Source organism: Triticum aestivum, chromosome 5A, assembly GCF_018294505.1.
Source record: "Triticum aestivum cultivar Chinese Spring chromosome 5A, IWGSC CS RefSeq v2.1, whole genome shotgun sequence".
NCBI lineage: Eukaryota > Viridiplantae > Streptophyta > Magnoliopsida > Poales > Poaceae > Triticum > Triticum aestivum.
Genome location: NC_057806.1, coordinates 482479069 through 482499066, shown reverse-complemented (window position 1 = coordinate 482499066; position 19998 = coordinate 482479069). Strand labels below are relative to the sequence as shown.

Sequence of the window (19998 nt, the reverse complement as noted above, 5' to 3'; positions counted from 1 at the left end):
AACTAAAAAAATAAAAAACCGCAATTTTTTTATTTTATATATTTTTTCTCTTTTTCTCTTTTTTTCCTAAAAAATGGCGCGCAGATCGAGGCAACCTCGGGTGGCGGGTCAGCGGCGGCGGCGGCTCTGGCGGCGGGCGGCGGTGGCACGTGGATCGAGGTGTTGCTAGGGTTAGGGTTAGCGGCGGCTCTGGTGGGCTGGGACGGCTCGGGCGGCGGCTATTTAAAGGCTGCCCCCGGGCGGAGTCCCGCTCGGGTACGGCCCAAAGTCGGTTCACGTTTCTTTTTTATTCCGCGCAGAAAAATAAATAATAGAAATACTAAACGGACTCCAAAAATCCCGAAATAAATTTTCCCGGGTTTCTAAAATCAAGCCGCACAAGGTGAACATTTATTTGGGGCCGAAATGCAATTTTGAAAAACACACATTTTTCCTAAATTCAAATAAAATACCGAAAAACACCGAAATAATCTTATCTGATTTTATTATTAAATCCTCAATATTTCTTTATTTTGGGACAATCATTTTATTCCCTCTCTCATATTTTTGTAATAGAAATAATTGATGATAAAATAATTAAAATCAAATGATCCTATTCGCAAAATTTGAGAAAACTCAAATATGAAAATAACGAAATCCCCAACTCTCTCCGTGGGTCATTGAGTTGCGTGGAATTTCTAGGATCAAAACCAAAAGCAAATAAATTATTATATGCAATGATGGTCTAATGTATAACATTCCAAATTGAAAATTTGGGATGTTACATACTGTCACTGGGAAAGGACACCGCAAGATTGAACCCAAAGCTAAGCACTTCTCCCATTGCAAGAAAGATCAATCTAGTAGGCCAAACCAAACTGATAATTCGAAGAGACTTGCAAAGATAACCAATCATACATAAAAGAATTCAGAGAAGATTCAAATATTGTTCATAGATAGACTTGATCATAAACACACAATTCATCGGTCTCAACAAACACACCGCAAAAAGAAGATTACATCGAATAGTTCTCCACAAGAGAGGGGGAGAACATTGTATTGAGATCCAAAAAGAGAGAAGAAGCCATCTAGCTAATAACTATGGACCTAAAGGTCTGAGGTAAACTACTCACACTTCATCGGAGAGGTTATGGTGTTGATGTAGAAGCCCTCCGTGATGGATACCCCCTCTGGCGGAGCTCCGGAACAGGTCCCAAGATGGGATCTCATGGATACAGGAAGTTATGGCGGTGGAATTAGGGTTTTGGCTCCGTATCTGATTGTTTGGGGGTACATAGGTATATATAGGAGGAAGGAGTATGTCGGTGGAGCAATAGGGGGCCCATGAGGGTGGAGGGCGCGCCTGGGGGGCGGGGGGGTGGGGGGGTAGGTGCGCCCCCTACCTCATGGCTCCCTCCTTTGTTTCTTGACGTGGTGTCTAAGTCTCCTGGATCATGTTCGGTGAGAAAATCACGTTCCCGAAGGTTTCATTCCGTTTGGACTCCGTTTGATATTCCTTTTCTTCGAAACCCTAAAATAGGCAAAAAACAGCAATTCTGGGCTGGGCCTCTGGTTAATAGGTTAGTCCCAAAAATAATATAAAAGTGGAATACAAAGCCCAATAATGTCCAAAACAGTATATAATATAGCATGGAGCAATCAAAAATTATAGATACATTGGAGACGTATCAAGCATCCCCAAGCTTAATTCCTGCTCGTCCTCGAGTAGGTAAATGATAAAAACAGAATTTTTGATGCGGAGTGCTACTTGGCATAATTTTAATGTAATTCTTCTTAATTGTGGTATGAGTATTCAGATTCGAAAGATTCAAGATAAAAGTTCATATTGACATAAAAATAATAATATTTCGAGCATACTAACAAAGCAATCATGTCTTCTCAAAATAACATGGCCAAAGAAAGTTATCCCTACAAAATCATATAGTCTGGCTATGCTCTATCTTCACCACACAAAGTATTTAAATCATGCACAACCCCGATGACAAGCCAAGCAATTGTTTCATACTTTTACATTCTCAAAACTTTTTCAATCTTCACGCAATACATAAGCGTGAGCCATGGATATAGCACTATAGGTGGAATAGAATGGTGGTTGTGGAGAAGACAAAAAGGGAGAAGATAGTCTCACATCAACTAGGCGTATCAACGAGCTATGGAGATGCCCATCAATAGATATCAATGTGAGTGAGTAGGGATTGCCATGCAACGGATGCACTAGAGCTATAAGTATATGAAAGCTCAAAAAGAAACTAAGTGGGTGTGCATCCAACTTGCCTGCTCATGAAGACCTAGGGCATTTTGAGGAAGCCCATCATTGGAATATACAAGCCAAGTGCTATAATGAAAAATTCCCACTAGTATATGAAAGTGACGAAATGAGAGACTCTCTACTATGAAGATCATGGTGCTACTTTGAAGCACAAGTGTGGTAAAAGGATAGTAGCATTGTCCCTTCTCTCCTTTTCTCTCATTTTTTATTTGGGCCTTTTCTCCTTTTTTATGGCCTCTTTTCTTTTTTTCTCGTCCGGAGTCTCATCCCGACTTGTGGGGGAATCATAGTCTCCATCATCCTTTCCTCACTGGGACAATGCTCTAATAATGATGATCATCACACTTTTATTTTCTTACAACTCAACAATTACCACTCGATACTTAGAACAAAATATGACTCTATATGAACGCCTCCGGCGGTGTACCGGGATATGCAATGACTCATGAGTGACATGTATGAAAGAATTATGAATGGTGGCTTTGCCACAAATACGATGTCAACTACATGATCATGCTAAGCAATATGAAAATGATGGAGTGTGTCATAATAAACGGAACGGTGGAAAGTTGCATGGCAATATATCTCGGAATGGCTATGAAAATGACATAATAGGTAGGTATGGTGGCTGTTTTGAGGAAGGTATATGGTGGGTGTATGATATCGACGAAATGTGCGCGGTATTAGAGAGGCTAGCAATGGTGGAAGGGTGAGAGTGCGTATAATCCATGGACTCATCATTAGTCATACAGAACTCATATACTTATTGCAAAAATCTACAAGTTATCAAAGCAAAGTATTACGCGCATGCTCCTAGGGGGATAGATTGGTAGGAAAAGACCATCGCTCGTCCCCGACTGCCACTCATAAGGAAGACAATAAATAAATAAATCATGCTCTGACTTCATCACATAACGGTTCACCATACGTGTATGCTACGGGAATCACAAACTTCAACACAAGTATTTCAAGTATTTCTAAAATTCACAACTACTCAACTAGCACAACTTTAATATCGCCATCTTCATATCTCAAAACAATTACCAAGCATCAAACTTCTCATAGTATTCAACACACTCATAAGAGAATTTTATTATTAATCTTGTATACCTAGCATATAAGGTTTTTTAAGCGAATTACCATGATATTTAAGACTCTCAAAAAATCTAAGTGAAGCATGAGAGATCAATAGTTTCTATAAAACAAATCCACCACCGTGCTCTAAAAGATATAAGTGAAGTACTAGAGCAAAACTATATAACTCAAAAGATATAAGCGAAGCACATAGAGTATTCTAACAAATTCCAAATCATGTATGGCTCTCTCAAAAGGTGTGTATAGCAAGAATGATTGTGGTAAACTAAAAAATAAAGACTCAAATAATACAAGACGCTCCAAGCAAAACACATATCATGTGGTGAATAAAAATATAGCTCCAAGTAAAGTTACCGATAGAAGTAGACGAAAGAGGGGATGCCTTCCGGGGCATCCCCAAGCTTTGGCTTTTATGTGTCCTTAGATTATCTTGGGGGTGCCATGGCCATCCCCAAGCTTAGGCTCTTGCAACTCCTTGTTCCATAATCTATCAAATCTTTACCCAAAACTTGAAAACTTCACAACACAAAACTTAAAGTAGAAAATCTCGTGAGCTCCGTTAGCGAAAGAAGACAAAGGACCACTTCAAGGTACTGTAATTAACTCATTATTTATTTATATTGGTGTTAAACCTACTGTATTCCAACTTCTCTATGGTTTATAAACTATTTTACTAGCCATAGATTCATCAAAATAAGCAAACAACACACGAAAAACAGAATCTGTCAAAAACAGAACAGTCTGTAGTAATCTGTAGCTAGCGCAAGATCTGGAACCCCAAAAATTCTAAAATAAATTGATGTACGTGATGAATTTATCTATTAATCATCTTCAAAAAGAATTAACTAAATATAGCTTTCCAAATAAAAATGGCAGCAGTTCTCGTGAGCACCAAAGTTTCTGTTTTTTACAGCAAGATATCAAGACTTTCCCCAAGTCTTCCCAACGGTTCTACTTGGCACAAACATTAATTAAACAGAAAAAGCACAACCAAAACAGAGGCTATATAAATTATTTATTACTAAACAGGAGCAAAAATCAAGGAATAAAAATAAAATTGGGTTGCCTCCCAACAAGCGCTATCGTTTAACGCCCCTAGCTAGGCATAAAAAGTAAGGATAGATCTAGGTATTGCCATCTTTGGTAGGCAATCCATAAGTGACTCTCATAATAGATTCATAAGGTAATTTAATTTTATTTCTAGGAAAGTGTTCCATGCCTTTCCTTAATGGAAATTGGAATCTAATATTTCCTTCCTTCATATCAATAATTGCACCAATCGTTCTAAGGAAAGGTCTACCAAGAATAATAGGACATGAAGGATTGCAATCTATGTCAAGAACAATAAAATCTACGGGCACATAATTCCTATTTGGAAAAATAAGAACATCATTAATTCTTCCCATAGGTTTCTTAATAGTGGAATCCGCAAGGTGCAAGTTTAGAGAGCAATCATCAAAATCACGGAAACCTAACAAATCACACAAAGTCTTTGGAATCGTGGAAACACTAGCACCCAAATCACACAAAGCATAGCATTCATGATCTTTAATCTTAATTTTAATAGTTGGTTCCCACTCATCATAAATTCTTCTATGGATAGAAACTTCCAATTCAATTTTTTCTTCATAAGATTGCATCAAGGCATCAACGATATGTTTAGTAAACACTTTATCTTGACTATAAGCATGAGGAGAATTTAGCACGGATTGCAACAAGGAAATACAATCAATCAAAGAGAATTTTTCATAATTAAATTCCTTGAAATCCAAAATAGTGGGTTTAGCTGCATCTAGGGTTTTAATTTCTTCAATCCCACTTTCATCACTTTTAGCATCAAGATCTAAAAACTCCGAATTTTTGGAACGCCTTCTAGGTAAAGGTGGATCATATTCAGTCCCATAATTATTAAGATTCATATTGCAAAACAAAGATTTAATAGGGGACACATCAATAACTTTTAGATCTTCATCTTTATTTTCATAGGAACTAGAAGAACACGCTCTTATAAAGGCATCTTTCTTAGCACGCATCCTAGCGGTTCTTTCTTTGCACTCATCAATGGAAATTCTCATGGCTTTGAGAGACTCATTGATATCATGCTTAGGTGGGATAGATCTAAGTTTCAAAGAATTAACACCAAGAGAAATTCTATCAATGTTCCTAACCAAATCATCAATCTTAAGCAATTCTTCTTCAATCAAAGCATTGAAATACTTTTGCAAAGTAATAAATTATTTAATATTAGATTCAAAATCAGAGGGCATCTTATTATAATTTCCATAATAATTGTTGTAGGAATTACCATAATTATTAGAGGGATTACTAGGATAAGGCCTAGGATTAAAATTTCCTCTATGTGCGTTGTTACCAACATTGTTCCTACCAACAAAATTCACATCCATAGATTCATTATTATTCTCAATCAAAGTAGACAAGGACATATCATTAGGATCAGAAGAAACACTCTTACTAGCAAATAATTTCATAAGTTCATCCATCTTTCCGCTCAAAACATTAATTTCTTCTATTGCATGCACCTCTTTATTAGTAGATCTTTCAGTATGCCATTGAGAATAATTAACCATAATATTATCTAGGAGTTTAGTAGCTTCTCCTAAAGTGATTTCCATAAAAGTGCCTCCCGTGGCTGAATCTAAAAGATTTCTAGAAGCAAAATTCAATCCGGCATAATTTTTTTTATAATCATCCATAAATTCAAACCATGAGTAGGGCAATTACGTATCATTAATTTCATCCTCTCCAAAGCTTGTGCAACATGTTCATGATCAAGTTGCTTAAAATTCATAATATCGTTTCTAAGGGAGATGATCTTAGCGGGACGAAAATACTTAGAGATAAAAGCATCTTTGCACTTGTTCCAAGAATCAATACTATTTTTAGGCAAAGACGAAACCCAAGCTTTAGCACGATCTCTAAGCGAAAAAGGAAATAGATTCAATTTAACAATGTCATTATCCACATCTTTCTTCTTTTGCATATCACACAAATCAACGAAGCTATTTAGATGGTAGCGGCATCTTCACTAGGAAGGCCGAAGAACGGATCTCTCATAACAAGATTCAGCAAAGCGTCATTAATTTCACAAGATTCAGCATCAGTAAGAGGAGCAATTGGAGTGCTAATAAAATCATTGTTGTTGGTATTGGTAAAGTCACACAATTTAGTGTTATCGTGAGCCATTGTGACAAGCCACCAATCCAACACACAAGCAAACAAAAAGCAAGCTGGAAAAAGAGGCAAATAGAGAAAGAGAGGGAGGATAGAGAGAGAGAGAGGGCGAATAAAACGGCAAGGGTGAAGTGGGGGAGAGGAAAACAAGAGGCAAATGGCAAATAATGTAATGCGGGAGATAAGGATTGTGATGAGTACTTGGTATGTTGACTTTTGCGTATATGCCAGAAGTGGCTCGTTGTTGGAAGTCAAATCTTGACTTGCACGAACCTCCCCGGCAATGGCGCCAGAAATTCTTCTTGCTACCTCTTGAGCACTGCGTTGGATTTCCCCGAAGAGGAAAGGATGATGCAGCAAAGTAGCGTAAGTATTTCCCTTAGTTTTTGAGAACCAAGGTATCAATCTAGTAGGAGGTTGCGCGCGCGTCCCCTAGTACCTGCACAAAGCAAATAACTCCTCGCAACCAACGCGATAAGGGGTTGTCAATCCCTTCACGGTCACTTACGAGAGTGAGATCTGATAGATATGATAAGATAATATTTTTGGTATTTTTATGATAAATATGCAAAGTAAAATAAAGGCAAAGGAAATAACTAAGTATTGGAAGATTAATATGATGAAGATAGACCCGGGGCCCATAGGTTTCACTAGTGGCTTCTCTCAAGAGCATAAGTATTCTATGGTGGGTGAATGGATTACTGTTGAGCAATTGACAGAATTGAGCATAGTTATGAGAATATCTAGGTATGATCATGTATATAGGCATCATGTTCGAGACAAGTAGACCGACTCCTGCCTGCATCTACTACTATTACTCCACTCATCGACCGCTATCTAGCATGCATCTAGAGTATTAAGTTAATGAAAACAAAGTAACGCCTTAAGCAAGATGACATGATGTAGATGGATAAATTCATGCAATATGATAAAAAAACCCATCTTGTTATCCTCGATGGCGACAATACAATATGTGCCTTGCTGCCCCTACTATCACTGGGAAAGGACACCGCAAGATTGAACCCAAAGCTAAGCACTTCTCCCATTGCAAGAAAGATCAATCTAGTAGGCCAAACCAAACTGATAATTTGAAGAGACTTGCAAAGATAACCAATCATACATAAAAGAATTCAGAGAAGATTCAAATATTGTTCATAGATAGACTTTATCATAAACCCACAATTCATCGGTCTCAACAAACACACCACAAAAAGAAGATTACATCGAATAGTTCTCCACAAGAGAGGGGGAGAACATTGTATTGAGATCAAAAAAGAGAGAAGAAGCCATCTAGCTAATAACTATGGACCCGAAGGTCTGAGGTAAACTACTCACACTTCATCGAAGAGGCTATGGTGTTGATGTAGAAGCCCTCCGTGACGGGTACCCCCTCCGGCGGAGCTCCGGAATAGGCCCCAAGATGGGATCTCATGGATACAGGAAGTTACGGCGGTGGAATTAGGGTTTTGGCTCCGTATCTGATCGTTTGGGGGTATGTAGGTATATATAGGAGGAAGGAGTACGTCGGTGGAGCAACAGGGGGCCCACGAGGGTGGAGGGCGCCTGGGGGGGGGGGGTAGGCGCGCCCCCTACCTCGTGGCTCCCTCCTTTGTTTCTTGACATGGGGTCCAAGTCTCCTGGATCATGTTCGGTGAGAAAATCACGTTCCCGAAGGTTTCATTCCGTTTGGACTCCGTTTGATATTCCTTTTCTTCAAAACCCTAAAATAGGCAAAAATAGCAATTCTGGGTTGGGCCTCCAGTTAATAGGTTAGTCCCAAAAATAATATATAAGTGGAAAATAAAGCCCAATAATGTCCAAAACAGTAGATAATATAGCATGGAGCAATCAAATATTATAGATACATTGGAGACGTATCAGATATTACCAAAAGGATCGAACTAAGAAAAACGGTAAACATAAAAGTGATGGTGATACGATACCGGGGCACTCCCCCAAGCTTGGCAGTTGCCAAGGGGAGTGCCCATACCCGATGCTCAGTTTTTTTTGTTAGTGAAGAAGGTGATGGTTTTGTTGATGGCGTAGGCTTCTTCCTTAATTTACGCTTGAGGACAAAATTTTGGTCCCTTAGGTCATCGATCTCCTGCTCCGGGCTTAGTATATTTTTGCATAATTCCTGCTTGTTTTCTTGCAAGAGGCGAAAAGGGATAAACTCGATCTTAGGTTTCTTTACTCTATCCGGGAGGCTTGACTTTTTGAACTCCACATGCATGTCCCCAGGTTGAGGTAATGGGACTTCGTCTTCTTCTGAGCTTGTCTCCTCCCTTCCCTTGGGTTCATTGTCCTCTTCTTCTTCCGTGGTCCAACCACAATGCTCCACATCCCCATAGACCTTAGGATTTGCAAGGTAATCAGCCATATAGCTTTCTCCTTCTGAATCCTGGGACGACATGTTGCACTAATCTGCAGTAGGACAACTCGAAACAAAGACAAGAGATATTTGCGTGATACAGGAGTCAAAACCTTTGGGAGATTATATAATGAATTTTTACCGACCAAAATACGTGTCGTGTACGAAAACGGAGTCCGGAGAGCATAGGAGGTGCCCACGAGGTAGGGGGCGGGCCCAGGGGGTAGGGCGCGCCCTCCACCCTCGTGTCCTTCCCGGACTACTTTTTTCTATTTTTCTAAATATTCCAAAACGGAAGAAAATTGCCATTAGAACTGTTTTGGAGTCGGTTTACTTACCGTACCACATACCTATTCCTTTTCGGAGTCTGAAACGTTCCGGAAAGTGTCCCTTATGTATTCCTCTGGGGTTACGGTTTCAATAACATTGGTTTCAACATTTATAGGATTATCTGAGATATAATGTTTAATTCTTTGACCGTTCACCACCTTCGGATTTGTGCCTTCGAAGTTGTTGATTTTTATGGCACCGGAACAATAGACCTCCTCAATAACGTAAGGACCTTCCCATTTAGAGAGAAGCTTTCCTGCATAAAATCTTAAACGAGAGTTGTATAGCAATACATAATCACCTACATTAAACTCACGCTTTTTTATTCTTTTGGCATGCCATCTTTTAACTTTTTCTTTAAATAATTTGGCATTCTCATAGGCTTGGGTTCTCCATTCATCAAGTGAGCTAATGTCAAATAACCTCTTCTCACCGGCAAGTTTGAAATCATAGTTGAGCTCTTTAATAGCCCAATAAGCCTTATGTTCTAGTTTGAGAGGTAAGTGACATGCTTTTCCATAGACCATTTTATACGGAGACATACCCATAGGATTTTTATATGCAGTTCTATAGGCCCATAATGCATCATCAAGTTTCTTGGACCAATTCTTTCTAGATCTATTAATAGTATTTTGCAAAATTAATTTGAGTTCTCTATTACTCAATTCTACTTGACCACTAGACTGCAGGTGATAAGGAGATGCAATTCTATGATTAACATCATATTTAGCAAGCATTTTACGGAAAGCACCATGAATAAAATGTGAACCACCATCAGTCATTAAATATCTAGGGACTCCAAACCTTGGAAAAATAACTTCTTCAAGCATCTTAATAGAGGTGTTATGATCAGCACTACTAGTTGGAATAGCTTCTACCCACTTAGTAACGTAATCAACAGCAACTAAAATATGTGTGTATCCATTGGAGGCAGGAAAAGGTCCCATATAATCAAAGCCCCATACATCAAATGGTTCAATAACAAGTGAATAATTCATAGGCATTTCTTGATGTCTACTAATATTACCAATTCTTTGACATTCATCACAAGATAAGACAAACTTACGGGCATCCTTGAAGAGAGTAGGCCAATAAAAACCGGATTGTAATTCCTTATGTGCAGTTCTATCTCCAGCGTGGTGTCCTCCATAAGCCTCAGAGTGACACTTGCGTAGGATCTGTTCCTGTTCATGATCAGGTACACAACGTCTAATAACACCATCTACTCCTTCTTTATAAAGGTGTGGGTCATCCCAAATGTAATGCCTCAAATCATAGAAGAACTTTTTCTTTTGCTGGTATGTGAAACTAGGTGGTATAAATTTAGCAACAATGTAATTAGCATAATCAGCATACCATGGAGCAGTATGAGAAGCATTTATGACATTTAATTATTCATCAAGAAAGCTATCATCAGTAGGTAGTGGGTCATCAAAAACATTTTCTAACCTAGACAAGTTGTCTGCAATGGGGTTCTCAGCTCCCTTTCTATCAATAATATGTAAATCAAATTCTTGTAGCAAGAGAACCCATCTAATAAGTCTAGGTTTAGCATCTTTCTTTTCCATAAGGTATTTAATAACAGCATGATCCGTGTGAATAGTTACTTTAGAATCAACAATATAAGGTCTGAACTTATCACAGGCAAATACAACTGCTAAGAATTCTTTTTCAGTAGTAGCATAATTTCTCTGAGCATTGTCTAGAGTTTTACTAGCATATTGAATAACATTTAATTGCTTATCAACTCTTTACCCTAGAACAGCACCTACAGCATAATCACTAGCATCACACATAACTTCAAAGGGTAAATTCCAATCAGGTGGCTGAACAATCGGTGCGGAGATCAATGCTTTCTTAAGTATTTCAAATGCTTCTACACAATCATCATAAAAACAAATGGTATATCTTTTTGTAATAAATTAGTCAGGGGCCGATAAATTTTGGAGAAGTCCTTAATGAACCTCCTATAAAAACCGGCATGACCAAGGAAACTTCTTATACCTTTGATGTCCTTGGGACATGGCATCTTTTCAATAGCATCAACCTTGGCTTTATCAACTTCAATACCTCTTTCAGAAATTTATGCCCCAAGACAATACCTTCATTAACCATAAAGTGGCACTTTTCCCAATTCAAGACAAGATTAGTTTCTTCACATCTCTGCAAAAATCGGTCAAGGTTGCTTAAGCAATCATCAAAAGAGGATCCATAGACGGAAAAATCGTCCATGAAAACCTCACAAATCTTTTCGCAAAAGTCAGAGAATATAGCCATCATGCATCTTTGAAAGGTAGCAGGTGCATTACATAAACCGAAAGGCATACATCTATAAGAAAAAGTACCAAAAGGGCAAGTAAAAGTAGTCTTTGATTGATCATTGGCCAACACAGGTATTTGAGATAAACCAGAATAACCATCTAGAAAGCAAAAATGTGTATGTTTGGATAATCTTTCTAGCATTTGATCGATAAAAGGTAAGGGGTAATGATCTTTTTTAGTAGCTTTATTTAATTTGCGGAAATCAATTACCATCCTATAACCTGTAATAATTCTTTGCGGGATCAACTCATCTTTATCATTAGGAACGACAGTTATACCTCCCTTCTTAGGGACACAATGGACAGGACTTACCCACTGACTATCAGCAACGGGATAAATTATACCTACCTCAAGAAGCTTTAGTATTTCCTTTCTTACCACTTCCTTCATCTTAGAATTCAGCCGTGGTTGATGATCACGAATTGGTTTGGCATCTTCCTCCAAATTTATTTTGTGTTGACACATAGTGGGACTAATGCCCTTAAGATCATCAAGAGTATATCCAATAGCAGCACAGTGCTTCTTCAGAGTTTTCAATAATCTCTCTTCTTCATGCTACGAAAGGTTAGCACTAATAATAACAGGATATATCTTTTTCTCATCAAGATAAGCATATTTGAGAGTACCAGGTAACGGTTTAAGCTCAAACACGGGATCACCCTTGGGTGGAGGAGGATCCCTTAGGATTTCAACAGGCAAATTGTGTTTCAGGATGGGTTCCTGTTTAAAGAATACTTCGTCTATTTCCCTTCTTTCGTTCATAAACATATCATTTTCATTGTCTAGCAAATATTGTTCTAAAGGATCACTAGGAGGTACGGCAATAGAAGCAAGACCAATAATTTCATCTTTACTTGGCAATTCCTCTTCACGGTGTTGTCTACGAAATTTAGAGAAATTAAATTCATGAGACATATCACCTAAACCAATAGTAACAACATGCTTTTTGCAATCTATCTTAGCATTAACAGTGTTCAAGAAGGGTCTACCAAATATAATGGAACAAAAGCTATCTTGTGGGGAACCAAGAACAAGAAAATCAGCAGGATATTTAGTTTTCCCATTGGTGAAATAGTATCTCTATTGGCAAGTTTAATTGTGACATCAATATCTTCTAACTCAACAGGTGCAATATCGTGCATAATTTCTCTGTATATGTCAATGGGTATTGCACTAGCACTAGCACCCATATCACATAAGCCATAATAACAATGATCTCCTATTTTAACAGAAATAACTGGCATGCCTACCAAAGATCTAGGTTTATCTTTAGCACAAGGTTTAGCAATTCTAGCAGTCTCATCACAGAAATGAATAACATGCCCATCAATATTATCAGACAAGATATCTTTAACAATAGCAATATTAGGTTCAACTTCAATTTGCTCAGGAGGTGTATAAGTTCTAATATTGCTTTTACGAACCACATTGAAGCTTTAGCATGATCCTTTATCCTAACAGGAAAAGGTGGTTTCTCAACATAAGCAATAGGAACAATAGGATCATTATAAGTGACAGTCTTTTCTTCAACTTTAATAGGTGCAGCTACTTTTACTTCTATGGGAGGATGATATTTAAACCACTTCTCCCTAGGGAGATCAACATGACTAGCAAAAGATTCACAGAAAGAAGCTACTATCTCAGAGTCAAGTCCATATTTAGTGCTAAATTTACGGAAAACATCGGTATCCATAAAAGATTTAACACAATCAAATTTAGGTGTCATACCTGACTCCTTACCTTTTTCGAGGTCCCAATCTTCAGAGTTGCGTTTAATTCTTTCCAATAAATCCCATTTGAATTCAATAGTCTTCATCATAAAAGAGGCATCACAAGAAGTATCGAGCATGGTGCAATTGTTATCAGAAAGCCGAGCATATAAATTTTGAATAATCATTTCTCTTGAGATCTCATGATTGGGGCATGAATATAACATTGATTTAAGCCTCCCCCAAGCTTGAGCGATGCTTTCTCCTTCACGAGGCCAGAAATTATATATATAATTGCGATCACGATGAACAAGATGCATAGGATAGAACTTCTGATGAAATTCCAATTTCAATCGTTTATAGTTCCATGACCCCGTATCATCACATAGCCTATACCATGTCAATGCATCTTCCTTCAAAGAAAAAGGGAAGACCTTCTTCTTAACAACATATCCGGGTTCTTATCTTGTTGGATCCGTTTTTAGTGATACTCTCGTATCAATCAATCTAATTTATTGAATAATTAGACTTTTGAATAATTAGACATAGAATCCTCTAAACAAAGGCGCACATATTAAAATAATATAGAAATCAATACTATTTTCTTAGTATTATTTGAGAATATCCATTTTTAGTAGATTATTGCATAGTATTCTTTTTCACTTAAATGAATTTTTGTATTTGTAATTCATTGATATTGCAATTTGAATATTGCAATAATTTATATTGAAAAGACGATAGCCAATTTATTGGCTAATTCGAATTCGTCTGTACAATTCGTAAAATTCTTTCCTATTTCTTATTGTTGAAATCCAAAATTAAAGTCTCTTGGCTCTCTTCACGCTTTCTCACAAACAGATTAAAAAATAGATTTTTATTTTTGAAGTTTGGATAAACCATTGCTTCGTCTGGTGTCTACAATACATATAACTCATTATAGTACTAATTTCATTTTTACCAGATCGAAAAATTTTATGTTGAAAAGAAAAATTTATAGATCCAATGTCACATTCCGTAAAAATTTACGATACATGTATAGGATGCACTCAATGTGTACGAGCTTGTCCAACAGATGTATTAGAAATGATACCCTGGGATGGATGTAAAGCCAAGCAAATTGCTTCCGCGCCGAGAACCGAAGATTGTGTGGGTTGTAAGAGATGTGAATCTGCCTGCCCGACAGATTTTTTAAGTGTCCGCGTTTATTTAGGGCCTGAAACAACACGTAGAATGGCTCTATCTTATTGATACGTTACAAAAAACTTCACTCGAATCGTCTGATTCCTCTTTACCGAAGAAGCCTGTGCTCGAAATAATCGAGCACGGGCTTTTCTGGTCAAAACGTATCTTGTCTTTATCACTTTATCATGAGTTATTTTCCTTGGTTAACAATACTTGTTGTTTTGCCGATATTTGCAGGTTCATTAATTTTCTTTTTACCTCATAAGGGAAACAAAGTCGTTAGGTGGTATACTATATCTATTTGTTTATTAGAATTCCTTCTAATGACTTATGCGTTCTGTTAGCATTTCCAACTGGAGGATCCCTTAATCCAATTAAAGGAGGATTATAAATGGATAGATGTCTTCGATTTCCACTGGAGATTGGGAATCGATGGACTTTCATTAGGATCTATTTTATTGACAGGATTTATCACTACTTTAGCTACTTTAGCAGCTTGGCCAATTACACGGAATTCGCGATTATTCTATTTCCTGATGCTCGCAATGTATAGTGGTCAAATAGGATTATTTTCTTCGCGAGACCTTTTACTTTTTTTTATCATGTGGGAGTTAGAATTAATTCCTGTTTACTTACTTTTATCCATGTGGGGGGGGAAGAGGCGTCTATATTCAGCTACAAAGTTTATTTTGTATACTGCAGGCGGTTCCATTTTTTTCTTAATCGGAGTTCTGGGTATGGGCTTATATGGTTCCAACGAACCAGGATTAGATTTGGAAAGATTAATTAATCAACCATACCCTGCAACCTTGGAAATACTTTTATATTTTGGCTTCCTTATTGCTTATGCTGTCAAATTGCCGATTATACCCCTACATACGTGGTTACCAGATACCCATGGGGAAGCACATTATAGTACATGTATGCTTTTAGCGGGAATATTATTAAAGATGGGAGCATATGGATTGATTCGGATCAACATGGAATTGTTACCTCATGCTCATTATCTATTTTCGCCCTGGTTAGTAATAATAGGAGCGATCCAAATAATCTATGCAGCTTCAACTTCTCTTGGTCAACGAAATTTCAAAAAAAGAATAGCTTATTCCTCTGTATCTCACATGGGTTTCATAATTATAGGAATTGGTTCCATAACCAACATTGGACTCAATGGAGCTATTTTACAAATATTATCCCATGGATTTATTGGTGCTACACTTTTTTTCTTGGCAGGAACCGCTTCAGATAGAATGCGTCTTGTTTATCTCGAAGAACTGGGGGGAATATCTATCCCAATGCCTAAAATTTTTACCATGTTTAGTAGCTTTTCAATGGCTTCTCTTGCCTTACCAGGAATGAGTGGTTTTGTCGCAGAATTAGTAGTATTTTTTGGACTAATTACTAGTCCAAAATTTCTGTTAATGCCAAAAACACTAATTACTTTTGTAATGGCAATTGGAATGATATTAACTCCTATTTATTTATTATCTATGTTACGCCAGATGTTCTATGGATACAAGCTATTTAATGTTCCAAACGCAAATTTTGTGGATTCTGGACCACGAGAACTCTTTATTTTAATCTGTATCTTTTTACCAGTAATAGGATTTGGTATTTATCCAGATTTTGTTCTCTCCCTATCCGTTGACAGGGTAGAGGCTCTCTTATCCAATTATTATCCTAAATAGGTTTATTTTTTTTACTCGTCTGCTCTATTAATGCAGAAATAAGTAAAAAAGTATAATTAGATCTATCTCGAATTTTTGAGAACCCTTTGAGAAGGCGTTCAAGGGGTTCTCAAATAAAACATAAAAGTAAAAACCTTCATGAAATGAAGGTTTTATTTTATGTAATCATTTAGGTGTTAATGTAAACGAACCATAACTATGTAAGCCTATTCCTAATAGATTTATACCAAAATAACAAATCCAAATTATAAGAAATCCTATCGAAGCTATAAGTGCAGAATTCGTACCCTTCCAATTTGGATTTGTTCTACTATGTAAATAAATTGCGAATATGGTCCAAGTAATAAATGCCCAAGTTTCCTTAGGATCCCAATTCCAATAGGATCCCCAGGCCTCATTAGCCCATACTGCTCCACAAAGAATACCTACGGTTAAAAGGGTAAATCCTAGGCTAATGACACGATAACTCCAAGAATCCAAACACTCCATTAATTGATATTTGTAATAATTTGGAAATGAAGGGACAGAGGTTCTTTTTAAAGCACTTCTTTTTGCATAAAAATATTTAATATCACTAAAGAGAAATGTTTTATTTAAAACATTTTTTTCTTTTTAGAAAAGAAATGGAAATTATTTCGAAATCTAATGATTAGAATAGCGGCAGATAATAAGGATCCGCACAAAAGAGTTGCATAGCTTAATAACATCATACTGACATGCATCATTAACCACTGAGATTGTAGAGCAGGTACTAGTATTGTGGATTGATGCATTTCAGTTAAAAGACCCGATGTGGCAAAGCCTTGCGTTAAAATAGTACTTGGCGTAGTTATTGTGCTTAAATCATTTTTAGAGTTCTGTATTTTAGGAATGGTATGAAGAATATACAGGGCCCATGAAAGGAAGATCAATGACTCATATAAATTACTTAATGGAAAATGTCCCGAGGAAGCCCAACGAGAAACTAAGAATCCTGTTATAGAGAAAAAAGTAACTATCATTCCTTTTTCTGACGAATCACGTAATCCTCCAAGTTCACGAACTAATAAGGTTATCAAATGAATCGTAATCACAATTGAAATTGTTGAGAAAGAGATATGAGTTAGTATATGTTCTAAAGTTGCAAATAGCATAAGGGGAAGGTCCCATTACAAAATTGTAAATTTAGAATTGATTTCTAATCTATTGTATTCTTTTTCAAGAATGCCGCCACTCGGATTCGAACCGAGATGCTTGAGCACTGCTTCCTAAGAGCAGCGTGTCTACCAATTTCACCATGGCGGCTAACTTCAAATAATAGGTAACTTAAAAGAATAATAGCTATTATCTTGGGAATCGTCGATATTGGGAAAGTCCATAAAATTTAGGAACATTAGAGTTTTCATTAAAATAGACTTCGTTTGGTAGTATCGTTTCCATTTTTTTACAATAAACTCTTGCTTTGCCCAATAGAAACACAAACACTGCTGGAAAGAGTTGGAACTTCTTTTTTCTAACTTGCAATTATAGAACTAATTTTTTCTAATTAATTTCTCGTTTACATTTTGAAAATTCTTTCAATACAATGAAAAAATTCCAAAAAGGGTTTCTATTTAATGATGAAATTAAAATGGATAAATAGAAAAGGCTTTTTGGATTTTTTCAAAATTTCTAGAATGAAAGTCTTTATGCTCTTATTAATAAGATTTACTAACCTTATGATTTTGGAGAAGATAGGTAGAAGTTGTAAGTCCTATTGTAAGAATACTCCACTTTTCATAATTTTCATAATAAAATATGAGGATTCTATTATGAAAATTATGAAAAGTTCATTGATAGGAAAAGAATACTTAGCACACAGTATACCAAACAAAACTTTTTTTTCTTGTATATATAAGAGGGGTTTTTTGTTCTAAGAATATTGTACCGAGTAATTCGACACATAAAAGTACATTCAAAGAAGAATCTAAATTATTAAATAATTGGAATTCTTTTTTGATAAGTCAATTCATATTATTCAAAAATCTTATTATTTGTTTGTTGCCCAGAAAAACCCTTTGGTTTTGGATGCTCATTACCGCTCGAAAATGATCTTGATTTTACTAAAGAATAAGATTGTACTATGGAAAAATAAGTCTTTTTCTTCCAAATATTTTTACGAATACGCTTTTTTGACATTGAAGTACGTTTTTTTGGAACTGCCATTCAAAAAGGAAATTACTTTTTTCTAGTTGTATGTGAAAGACATCTATTGCTGCAAATCAATCCTTCTTTCTTCTTTTTATTAGTATTTATACTTAGATACTGAAAGATACTTAAATTTTGAATTATTTTTTACTTCATTTTGTCTAATGCTGATAAGACAACAAGAATTTTTTAACATTTTTTCTTTATTTATTTTATACTTGTTTTTTAATAATATAGAATATATAGAAGGGTTTCTCATTTAAATCTATTTATATCTATTTATATATCAAGTATACTCCATATATAGATATATGGTATGGAAGCCTATCCCCCATATAAGATAAGACGGGGGGATAAAAAGAAGGGAAAATGAAAATAGTTAATTAAGTTCAGAATGGTATTCCATAAAGGAAAGGAATTCCAATCAAAACAAAAAATACTGAGTCTCTTAAACAAGACATTCTAAAACTTAGGTAATTTATAGTCATTAGGATTTTAGTTCTATATGAAGTAAGGACTATTCGATAATTTCTTATAAACATAGGTTTTCATTGGAATTCACTCAATCAGTTAATTATGGAACAAGAGAGCTGTTTCATCTTTGTTTTAAAGAAATATAAAAATGAATTATGAATAGAAAGTAAAATGATTCAACTTTTTTTTTTTTTATTTTTATAAATATATTTATTTAGGTAATAAAATAACTTCGTTACCTAGTTATTTTATTAACTTTTTGAATTTAACCAACTAAACCCATTCTTAATTTTTAATTATTTCAATGAGATAAATTTTTGAAAAATTAAGAATTTCAGTATTTTTTCTTATTCTTTTTATTTATTCTTTCAGAAAGAGATAAGAATTGGTTTGGTGAATCGGAAACAATTTTATAGAAAAATTGAAGTAAAAATTGAAGTAAAAATTGCAATTTCTTTTCTTATGGAACATACATATCAATATGCATGGGTAATCCCTCTTCTCCCACTTCCAGTTATTATGTCAATGGGATTTGGCCTTATTCTTATTCCGACAGCAACAAAAAATCTTCGTCGCATATGGGCTTTTCCTAGTGTTTTACTCTTAAGTATAGCTATGGTATTCTCAGTTCAACTGTCTATTCAACAAATAAATGGAAGTTCGATCTATCAATATCTATGGTCTTGGACCGTCAATAATGATTTTTCTTTAGAATTTGGATACTTGATTGACCCACTTACTTCTATTATGTTAATACTAATTACTACTGTAGGAATCCTGGTTCTTATTTATAGTGATGGTTATATGTCTCACGATGAAGGATATTTGAGATTTTTTGTTTATATAAGTTTTTCAATACTTCCATGTTGGGATTGGTTACTAGCTCCAATTTGATACAAAAATTTTTTTTGGGAACTCGTGGGAATGTGTTCTTATTTATTGATAGGCTTTTGGTTTACACGACCAATCGCAGCGAGTGCTTGTCAAAAAGCTTTTGTAACTAATCGTGTAGGGGATTTTGGTCTATTATTAGGAATTTTAGGTTTTTTTTGGATAACAGGTAGTTTAGAGTTTAGGGATTTGTTCAAAATAGCTAATAACTAGATTCCTAATAATGGAGTTAACTCTTTACTTACTACTTTGTGTGCTTTTTTATTATTCCTTGGTGCAGTTGCGAAATCCGCACAATTCCCTCTTCAC

The 19998-nt window shown here is 36.0% G+C and overlaps 1 non-coding gene across 1 annotated transcript; it reads right to left on the bottom strand.

Annotated features, from left to right (window-relative positions):
- Positions 1-17362: 17362 nt before the first annotated feature.
- Positions 17363-17442, bottom strand: TRNAL-UAG (transfer RNA leucine (anticodon UAG)). Its single transcript has one exon. It is a non-coding gene; the product is annotated as a tRNA-Leu (tRNA).
- Positions 17443-19998: the final 2556 nt, after the last annotated feature.